Source organism: Chaetodon trifascialis, chromosome 22 (genome assembly GCF_039877785.1).
Source record: "Chaetodon trifascialis isolate fChaTrf1 chromosome 22, fChaTrf1.hap1, whole genome shotgun sequence".
NCBI lineage: Eukaryota > Metazoa > Chordata > Actinopteri > Chaetodontiformes > Chaetodontidae > Chaetodon > Chaetodon trifascialis.
This window is the reverse complement of record NC_092077.1, coordinates 12032744-12042450: the sequence shown is the minus strand read 5'-3', so window position 1 is coordinate 12042450 and position 9707 is coordinate 12032744. Positions and strand designations below refer to the sequence as shown.

Sequence of the window (9707 nt, the reverse complement as noted above, 5' to 3'; positions counted from 1 at the left end):
CATATATTTGTTTCAGCGGAGAAGTGTTGCTATATCCACTAGTTTTACACACTTTTCTACAATTAAATTTGCCAAAGTAGGTAAAGACTACAATGTTACTCAGCGCCTCTTCCTGTTCCGGGCAGTAAAGGGGCGTTATTTTTTTTCGTTGAGCGATCTGATTGGCTGTATCCCGTCATGCGAGCGGCGTCACGCAGTGATTGCCTTCCTCCGACGTCGCCGAGTCCAGTCTGGTCTAGCGACAGTCAGAAAGCGTTCAGAGCAGACAGGAGCAGAGCAGGAACCACAACTCTCTGTTAACTGTGTTACGCGACCCAGAAGACGAATTACTGTTCAGACAACAGGACCAGGTGAGTAATACAGCTGCCATTGGCCACTGTTTGTTGTTATTATTGTTGTTCTACCTTGTTTCAGACTGTTGAATTCACGCAGGACTTTCCTGGCCAATCGTTAGTGCCTCCCTGAATGTAACCTGCCAGCTAGCAGCTTTGCTATCCAGCTAATTCTGGCTGTCAAAACAACAGAGAGAAGCATAATCTGCTAGCCAGCAAAGAAAGCACAGCTTTGCTCTCTCTTTGCGAGGCATTATCACTCATATGGAGGCAGTATTCGGTATGTTAAAAGGCAGATAGGTACATGTGGTAAGCTGTCAAAATAAACACAAGCTCTGTTAAGGAGTTATCTGGCTTCTTTCGGTTTTAGCAGCTGTTGTTAGCGGACTAGCCAGCTCGCTAGCTCGGTGTAAACAAACCCTCATCATAGCCAGTCGATGGGCTGCAGTCTGCTTCTTATTTTACCTTTGACAGCACCGCTTGGGTCAAATGTAAGGTGAACTATTTTTGCAGCAGCTTCGGGTCAAACAGATAAAAACGCTCCTTTGTGTGTGGCTTGTGTAGGAAGTATGCGAATTGTCGCTGTCAACAAGAGGGTAGTCTGGCTGGAGTTTGGGCTTTCTTTGTCTTGCTTGCTCGCCAGTGATGTGTGGACTCCTCTGTGCTCTGCCTGAGTTTACAGCATTACTTAGCGTGGCTGAATTTATTGTTTTTTTGCGCACTTCCGTGTATTATTTTAGTGTGTGAATGGTAGAGAGATACTTTATTACTTAGCTCTGAAGGCTAATGTTTTTTTCCACTTGGCAGTCCTATTTTGGCTCATCTTGGTTGATGTTTCTTAACAAGTTTTGCTATGTTATGATTTTCAGATCACGTCAGTACTGCTTTCTGCAGAACCTACCATTTGGACTGTGTAGTAATTATTTAATCAATTAATTATGTTTTTGTGTAAGCTAGGACAAGTAGATTTCCTGAACCTCAAAGACTTGAAGCCCTGATCTGAATCCAGCCTGTCTGCTTTGTTTAAGTCTGTGGAGACTAGTCATTTTTCTTAATGAGTTTTGTTGAACAGTCGCTCTCAGAAGAAGCCAACATTTTCATTAAAACCAGCCAATATTCACTTATTTACCAAATAAAAGTGACTTTTTCTGCAAACAGGGCTGCTGTTAGGATATTGTTACCCATCAGATATTACTGGCTGCCTCAAACTCAGCAGCATTTGTCAAAATCTCTTTTTCTCCCTCTCTTTTTGCTGTTTAACATTTCTTTTTCGTTGTACTGAATGCACATACTGTACTGCATATATGCCCATCCCATTTTACTGTTCTGACTGTTGTCACAAAGCATGAGGTCATCTCATAAATATTTTATGGGCTGGGTAGCTGATAGCCTATTTGTCTTCAACCCAAACTTTACATGTACAAAAACACTCCCGGCCGTCCCCTAGCTTGAGACTAGCCCATGGATATTTCATGGAGAAGTGCTTCAGCTGGTATTTGTGTTGAGACACATTTTGCATTTTTAATCAGTGCCCTTTTGTGCAGTTTGACCCTTTGGGGCTTCACAGTGTCATTATTTCCAAGTGCAAGTTTGCTCCCCTGCAACTTAACAGCACCGGAACGAACGTTAAAACTGTGATCTGTAAATATAATTACCCATACTCATCCTCTGCTTTCATTTTCTAGTTGCACTTGTGCATGTCAATGTATTTCAGTGTCAAGGCCCACAAAGCGATGCAAAGTGGATTTGTGCATCATTTTTATGTATAGCAACCATGCTCTATGTGAAAATCAACTTATGCACAAAGCACAACACCCACAGTACCACCGCAGTAAGTTTACCACATGGAGTTCATTTATCCAGGAAATTCATTCATCTAACCAGGACATCTGCAGTAATTTCCTCTTGGAAGATATTGATTTGCAATTATTATACAAAGGATGAACTTCCCTTGCTTGAGCTGATGGGGGCCTAGAGTCTCTCTCACTGTGCTAGACATGGCTATTGAGCAATACGTCATTTTTTTCCCTTTTTTTTTTTTTTTACTGGAAGTACAACTCTCGAGAGAACTTAATGTATAATGAAGTCTTTGACAGAGTGCCAGGCAGGAGAGCAGCTAAACATAGCTTCTAAGAATAGTAGAGAACTGTCAGTGCAAAGTTGATTGATCATAAGACAGAGTAGCTGCCTCTCTCTTTCTTTTACACTCCTCTTCTCGTCTCCGTCTGTGCTTTCTTTCCTTTCCTCACAGCTCTCCGAACAGGCCTGTGTGTGTGTGTGTGTGTGTGTGTGTGTGTGTGTGTGTGTGTGTGTGTGTGTGTGTGTGTGTGTGTGTGTGTGTGTGTGTGTGTGTGTGTGTGTGTGTGTGTGTGTGTGTGTGTGTGCGTGCGTGCGTGCGTGCGTGCGTGCGTGCGTGCGTGCGTGCGTGCGTGCGTGCGTGTGCGTGTGCGTGTTCGGTGGTGTGCAAAACAAAAAGAACAAAACACGCTTTTTTCTGAAATGGATTATGTTGTTATGATGTTGCCAAAGTGAACATGCACACACATAACAACATCTGCGATACACCCAGCTCATTAAGCCTGTCACTAGTTAATTACTCTGTCCAGAGGCACAGGACGCATCTTACACCCGAAATGCTCAGTGTAAACACCATTAACAGACAGAACATGTTTGTTTCTGTGTGTTAGAGAGCATGTTTGCATGGTAACTCCAGCAGCTTTTATACATGCCTGTTAGTTTGTAAATACATGCAGTAGGTCTGAGGTAATATGTCAGAGGATAGGCAGACATGGGTGTGTGTATGTGTTAAGTTCATCCAAAGCACAAGTTCATACAGGATGCCCTGCCTTTACCCACCTCCAAGGAAAACACTGAGCAAAGGCACTCAAGAAGACTTAAATAAATACCAGACATAACCCGAGTCAATCTGTCTTTATTAGAGGCACCAACCCAACTTCCCACATTGATAAAAAGCTGAGAGAAAAGTTACATGTTGGCAGTTTGACAGTGATTTAAATGAAGTGAGTTCGGTGGCCTCAGCCTGAAGAGCTGGTTAACAAAATATTCTATGGTGCCTGTCTCAGAGAGGCACTGAGATGTGAATATACTGTGGTTAGTTTGCTTTTCATCAGAACGTTTAGGGGACCTATTTTTATCTTCATGTCACCCACCTTTGGATTACCACCCAATGCTTGAAACCCACTGCATTTAGCTGCACCATGTTCACCAGCAGAGCCAGCAGTGCACTGACCTTGTTGTGGTCTGTGTCTGCTTGGTGTTCACATGGTAGGTGGTTTAGTGACATTTAGAGACAAAGATCAGTGTGTTTGAACATCTTGGGGTGTTCATTTGGAGAGTTAACATGTCAGCCTCGGCGTTGTATAGCGAGGGTGCAGGAACACACATTTTCCAGGACTTTTTGATAAATTAAGGGCTTGTCTGCTTTAGTTAACTCTGCAGCTGTATATCAGATTGATTTTTCAGGCTTCACCTCCCACAAAATGAGGATTTGAGAGATAATAACTTGGTAAGATGACCAGGCAGGACCAGCCTGGTTGTTTAAGTGGATTTTGTTGCTTATTCACATGGATCTTTGGCATTGTGTCTGTAATTATGGGAGCACTTCTCTACTCTGGAGGCCAAATCAGGTTATTTTTGTGTCATATTTGTGGGTAGACTTGTTATGGCTCCTGCTATTCTTAGTGAATTCCACTTACTTTTTCCAAAAATACTTTTTCAGATAATACCTGCAATTTTGGGTGAGCCACCGCTTTTAAAAAAATGGATAAACAGGTTGTGAGGACTGGATAACTTTCTGTATGGATGTTTGGTTAGAGTAAGGCAGAGTGTTTGACAGAGGGACTAATGCTGTTTAAAAGGTATGTGTCAGATTGTTACACCAGTTTAGTGGATGTCCGAATTTTTCACATGAAATCAAACCACCGAATGTGACGAATTGGCCCATCTCCTCTGGCGAAGGACACCTGGATGTCACCTAACATATGTTAAGTATGTGTAATCTGTCAGCGTGTTTATTAATAGAAGGTTTTTATGGTGAGAAGTTCCCACCTTCCATGGTGTCTGTCAGGCATGTGTGTTCAGTTGGTAGTAACTGTGCTACGTGGCTGGCAGTTTGTGTGTGCTGTGAATGAGAGAACAAGGGTGTGTGGTTCACTTTCACACTGTTCTCTTTGTTTGTCTCTCCATCATAAGACTGCTGGCAGCCGCATCAGTAACTCTGCTGTACCAGGACTGAGTGGTCACCAGGGGACATGCACTTATACAGACAACCTAGAAATGATGTGTAATATTAATACAACTGGAAATTCCAGATGAAGTATATGATTTAGTTTCAATTACTGTCAGTTAGTTGTTGTGGCTTAAAAGGCAGCAAGGACAGTGTTTCAATCCAGAAAAACATGCAAAACTAGCTTGCAAATAGTCTGACATGTCTATTATTGATTGTCTCATGATGCAAATCCAACACGTGTGAAGCTGCGGGTATGAATTTGCACTGACTAGCTTTGAGGTGTAGCTGCAGGAAGACAGAGAATCAAAGGTGTGTTTTGGGTAATATCACGGTAGGGTGGGTGTGTAAGTGTGTGGTCAGGTTTAAGTGCAGGTCTCAGTACGACCACATAGTCCCAGTGAACAGTAAAAGGCAGTCATGTGGTCTCCGACAGCAGGTTTACATCATTGTAAAGCTGTCCTAAATACAAAGGGAGGCCTATTCACCAACCCCCTGCTGCAGGAACACACACAGCATAGAGCACAGTAAAGTGAAGCCAAATGAAGAGTTTGACTCCAGAGTGACTAATCCAATTTTTTGGAAAGGAAATGTGATGTCCAATAGTTGACGGATAACAAAAAACTAACAATTTACCAGCCAGAAGGTCCTGTTTGTCATTTATTGTCAATGATTATTGTACCAAAGCTCTTCTAAATTTTATATTGAGAATTCAGCACTGAATGAAAATAATTTTGATTCTTCTCCTTCTGCAAGATAACAACGTTTGAGGTCATTTTGCTTGCGATGCTGATAATCCACAAGTTCAATTACCTTATAACCAACCAAAAGTTATTGCCATCAATTCTTTGTGTTTTTGACTGAGTAAGCAAGTTCAGGGGCATAAACCAGTGCTCATCACTACCATCCACACCCACAGGACTTTCCAAGGTTAAGATCTCTATGTTTGATTTGGACTGAGCAAATAGTGAAAGGCGAGACACACATGACAGCAGGTCAGGAGCCAGTCAACTTCAACACGCTGTTTAAAGGGCAATGTGCAAAATGTGTTGTCACAGGAAGATGTCATCTTGTATGACGTCTTTGCGCCCTTTGGTCCCACATTAAGAACAAACAAGACTCTGCTCCCTGTTGAAGGTGGACATGTCTGTGCTGTGGGCTGTGCATTGGTGGATGAAGTCAGTCAGTGTTACACCTCAACTTGAGACCTCATCCTAATTCTTCTAACATATGCCATATTTGTAGTTTTGAATTCGTTTTTATGTGTATTTTTGTTTGCAGAAATACACTCGCTTTCCTGAAATTGCCCATTTAGAGGCAAATAAAGTATTTTGAATTAAATTGTTTAATACAGCCATGGTCTAAAGTTGGCGTGTGCCTGTGTCTATGTGAGAAAACTGAGTAAATAAAAGATACAGATCAGGAAACTCGTACTGGCAGGCAGTTCTGTGTAACCTGTTTTAACATACCGTGTCTCCTGCTCACTGTTTGTCTGTCTAACCTGAAAAACCAGCTGTGGGAGGTCACAGAAAAGTTGAAAGTCATGCCCAAGTTGCAAATCAGTTTTTAGATGTCATCACCTCATCATTTGAGCCAAACATGCGTTCAGTTTAATAAACTATGACACATAATGTCTAGTATAGCCGTCAGTCCAGTATCTCACCTGCTGAAAGGTCATAAGAAAATGAAGAGGCTGATTTAAGGCGCAGCTTTTCACTGTTTTGGTTCACTCTCAGTTCTCTCATAGTGCTGCTTTTGGCCACAGCAGGCAGCTATTTTGAGTAAAAAAAGCATTAAAAACCCTCTGTTGACTACCTGCTAAGCACCAAACAGCAGACAGGCATAGTAAGCCACAAGCTAGTCAACAGAGTGGAGCATTTAGCAGCTGCAGAGACAGATCTTCTCCTTAGCAGTTGATAGGGAGCAAAAACAGCTAAAAGAGAGTAAATATTGCATTTGGTGGATGCCTTTTGGTAATTTAATGTTGCTATCATTGCTGTTATGGCTCACCGTAGTTCGCGTCATAGGCTAAAATCAATGTGATTCAAATTTCCGCCATATATAGTACAAATGGTGTGTTTGTGTGTGGCTGAAAAAGGGAGAGAAATATATGCACTGCTTTCCTATGTGGCACAGTGTTCAGTTTGTGCGTGTGTGTGTGTGTGTGTGTGTGTGTGTCAAAGAGAGTAATGACATAGCAGGTGACAAGCCAAAGGCCATATCTGGCGAAATGACTCAGAGAGTGAGCATGCGTTGTAGGGATAAAGTCATGTAGCTTGACAGCTACTAACATTCACAGCACAAGAACCATGAGCCTGTGCTGAAAGAAGTGGAACAGGGATACTGTAACATTGCTGTGGAGGTGAATAGATGCCCTGCTGTGTGTCAGATGTCTGTATTTTATTTGAGCTTCTATGGAGCTTTTCAAATGAATCTTCCATCTCTGTTGTCAGCAGTTTCATCAACATAAATACATGTAGGCATTCATAAATTTTGACTTTTGGATTTTACTAAATTTCCCTGGTGTGGGATCAATTAAGTCCTATCTTATCTTATCTTATCTTATCTTATCTTATCTTATCTTATCTTATCTTATCTTACCCTAACACTCTGGACTCATTGAAAATTGGATCACGAGTTGCAAACAATCCGTTGCAGCCACCACTGCGATCTATTTCTACTCATAGTATAATGCTAATAAAATTAGCCTAGCCTAATCTTCATCTGTACCTGTGCAGAAATACCAGGTTTAAACAGAAAGAATAGATTAACTTTATCTCTGCAATGAGATTAGGGTTGAAGTGATATGACATTTCACAGTATACCATGGGATGAAAACTGACCGTTATCATGTAAATGATACTAAAAATTTATATATTGAATTCTACCAAATTAAAGAATGTAGGACATCATATTTGGGGAAATGATGATAAGGATTTTGTTCAACCAAAAAGCTCCATTCTTCTATCATTCTTTTAAGGATCATTCCAACTGATAATAATGATAATATTAATAATAATACCATGAAACTGTGATATTTCCTGAGACAGTTATCATACCATGAAAACTTCACACTGTTTTAACCCCAAATGAGATTACTGTTGCAGCACAACAGTTAAAGTTACTGTTTTAAATAATAAAGCTAGAGTCCCTTTAAGAGCCAAGAACTGCTAGTTAATAGGCTCTTCATACAGAGATTTAGCGCAATGGAAAGCAAATATCAGATAAAACAGAGAAAAGGCAGCTTGTTTCAAGCTTATTTTTGAAAAGATGATGATATAAATCTCTAGCTTGGTCGAAAATTTGCATTAAAGACATGAAAAAATATGACAGCTGAATAAGAGTGGGAAAGTGTCAACTTTGTGCCATTGTTTATCTGCTTGAAATCAAAAAAAAAAAATGCTACAACACGGGTATTAAAATCCAGTAAATAGCAGATGCTTGTAAAACAAAAATCTCTGATCTTCCTCAGCCGCTCACATCATCTCCCTCTCTCTTGTCTTCGTCTCTCTGCAGACTTCCTGTCCTTCATACTCAGATTGTCTTCATGTGTGAAAATGGCTTTCAAGTCTTTCAGTATATGGACAACACGGCGCTTACTGTATGACCTTTGTCCTCTATTTGTAAGAGAAAACTCAGCTTTCCTTCAAATCGTCCATGACCCACAACTTAATGTGTCACTGCCCAAACACCCACACAGTGGAGTACCCGGGCGTAGTTGCATGTCACACAACCAGGCGATGCTGCAAAGCAGGTTTAGTGAGTCATGTCTTCTGTCCATCTTTAACATCTCTTTTTTTGCACCTCTCTCCCTTTTTCCTTCGGTTAGCAGAAGTAATGCTTTCACCCGGCAGCCATTGTGTGCAGTGAACTTCCTCATAAAACACATTTCCCTCTCCCTTGGCTCCCTGAACCCAGTGTGTTTGCCTCATTCAGGCAGCATTCACCATCATTTAGTTCACCTGTCGAAGCCGCCCTCCTTTATTACACATAATTTATACAAAAAGTGATATACGTGGAATTTTAGTACAGTCGCGGGCATGACAGATGGGCCCTTTAACCTAAAGTGGGTCCCCAGCCCACAGTTAAAGAACCAGAAGTGGGTACTTCTGCTTCTGTTTCATTCCACTTCCACTTTTTGCAGCTGCTGCCCAGGTTTGCCAGCCACTCGCTCCCTTGAGGAGAAAAAAATTGAAGAACAAATCAATTCTCATTGATGTTTCTTTTCAGTTTTCTGCCATTATTATTTTCTTTCTTCCCCCTGTTTTTTTTTTTTTTTTTTTGTCTTAGCACCTGAGTTCCTGTTGGGTTTGTCTGTCAGCTGCCAGCATTGATTTTTGGAGCCGCCTCTTCTCGGCTCTACATTGACAATGACTACTCTGGAGTGAAGTCAGCTGTCCTCTGCTTGTGTGTGCTGGTGTGTTTGAGAGGAAGCTTGAGCGAGACAGAAAGAAAGATGGTGACAATGAGCGTGAGGGAATGCTCGGCACACGCTCGTGCCCGCGTGGAACGGTGCACATGCATAAATGACCTTGTTGTGTGTCCACCGTTAGCATGCTAATCTTAGCTTGTTTATAGTTACCATTAATCTCAAAGTACAGCCGAAGGTTAAAATAGATCTGGTCTTATCCTGCAATGAAGTGTTGTACGAGCTGAAATCTACACTCAATGGTATCACAAGATAAAAGGTCACAGGATCATCGTAGTCATTGAGACTCATCCTCTGTGGACAGCGAATGACTTTAACGACCATCCATCCAATAATTGTCATGATACAGCGTATCACTGTGTACTACGTGTAGAAGGCCATTGTGTCTCAAAAGTGGGTGAAAGGTGGTTTAAGATGGTCCGTGTATTTACACATTATTGCCATTGCTTGTTCACTTTCTTGCATCTTTATGCCTGGATAACAGCAGCCTCCATGTGGAGTGTAATGTAGTGACCAGGCAGCCTTCCATCTACTGTTTTTTGAAGGTGTTTAGACTGTGGACAGTTTGGACTCAGTACAGAACATGCAGCCACATGCAGTGCAGATAAGATGTGCGATATGACAATGGACTAGTGTAGCTGCATTTACACACACATCACAAACCCACCCACATCCTGCGCCCTCAAGACATTATTTTAGT

General features: G+C 41.6%; 1 protein-coding gene across 1 annotated transcript in view; it reads left to right on the top strand.

The window, feature by feature from the left end:
• Positions 1-227: 227 nt before the first annotated feature.
• Positions 228-9707, top strand: part of adipor2 (adiponectin receptor 2) — a 28606-nt gene continuing 19126 nt past the window's right edge. The window contains exon 1 of the mRNA XM_070992299.1: positions 228-350. The gene's annotated coding sequence lies outside the window, so the exon portion shown is untranslated. The remainder of the gene's footprint in view (positions 351-9707) is intronic.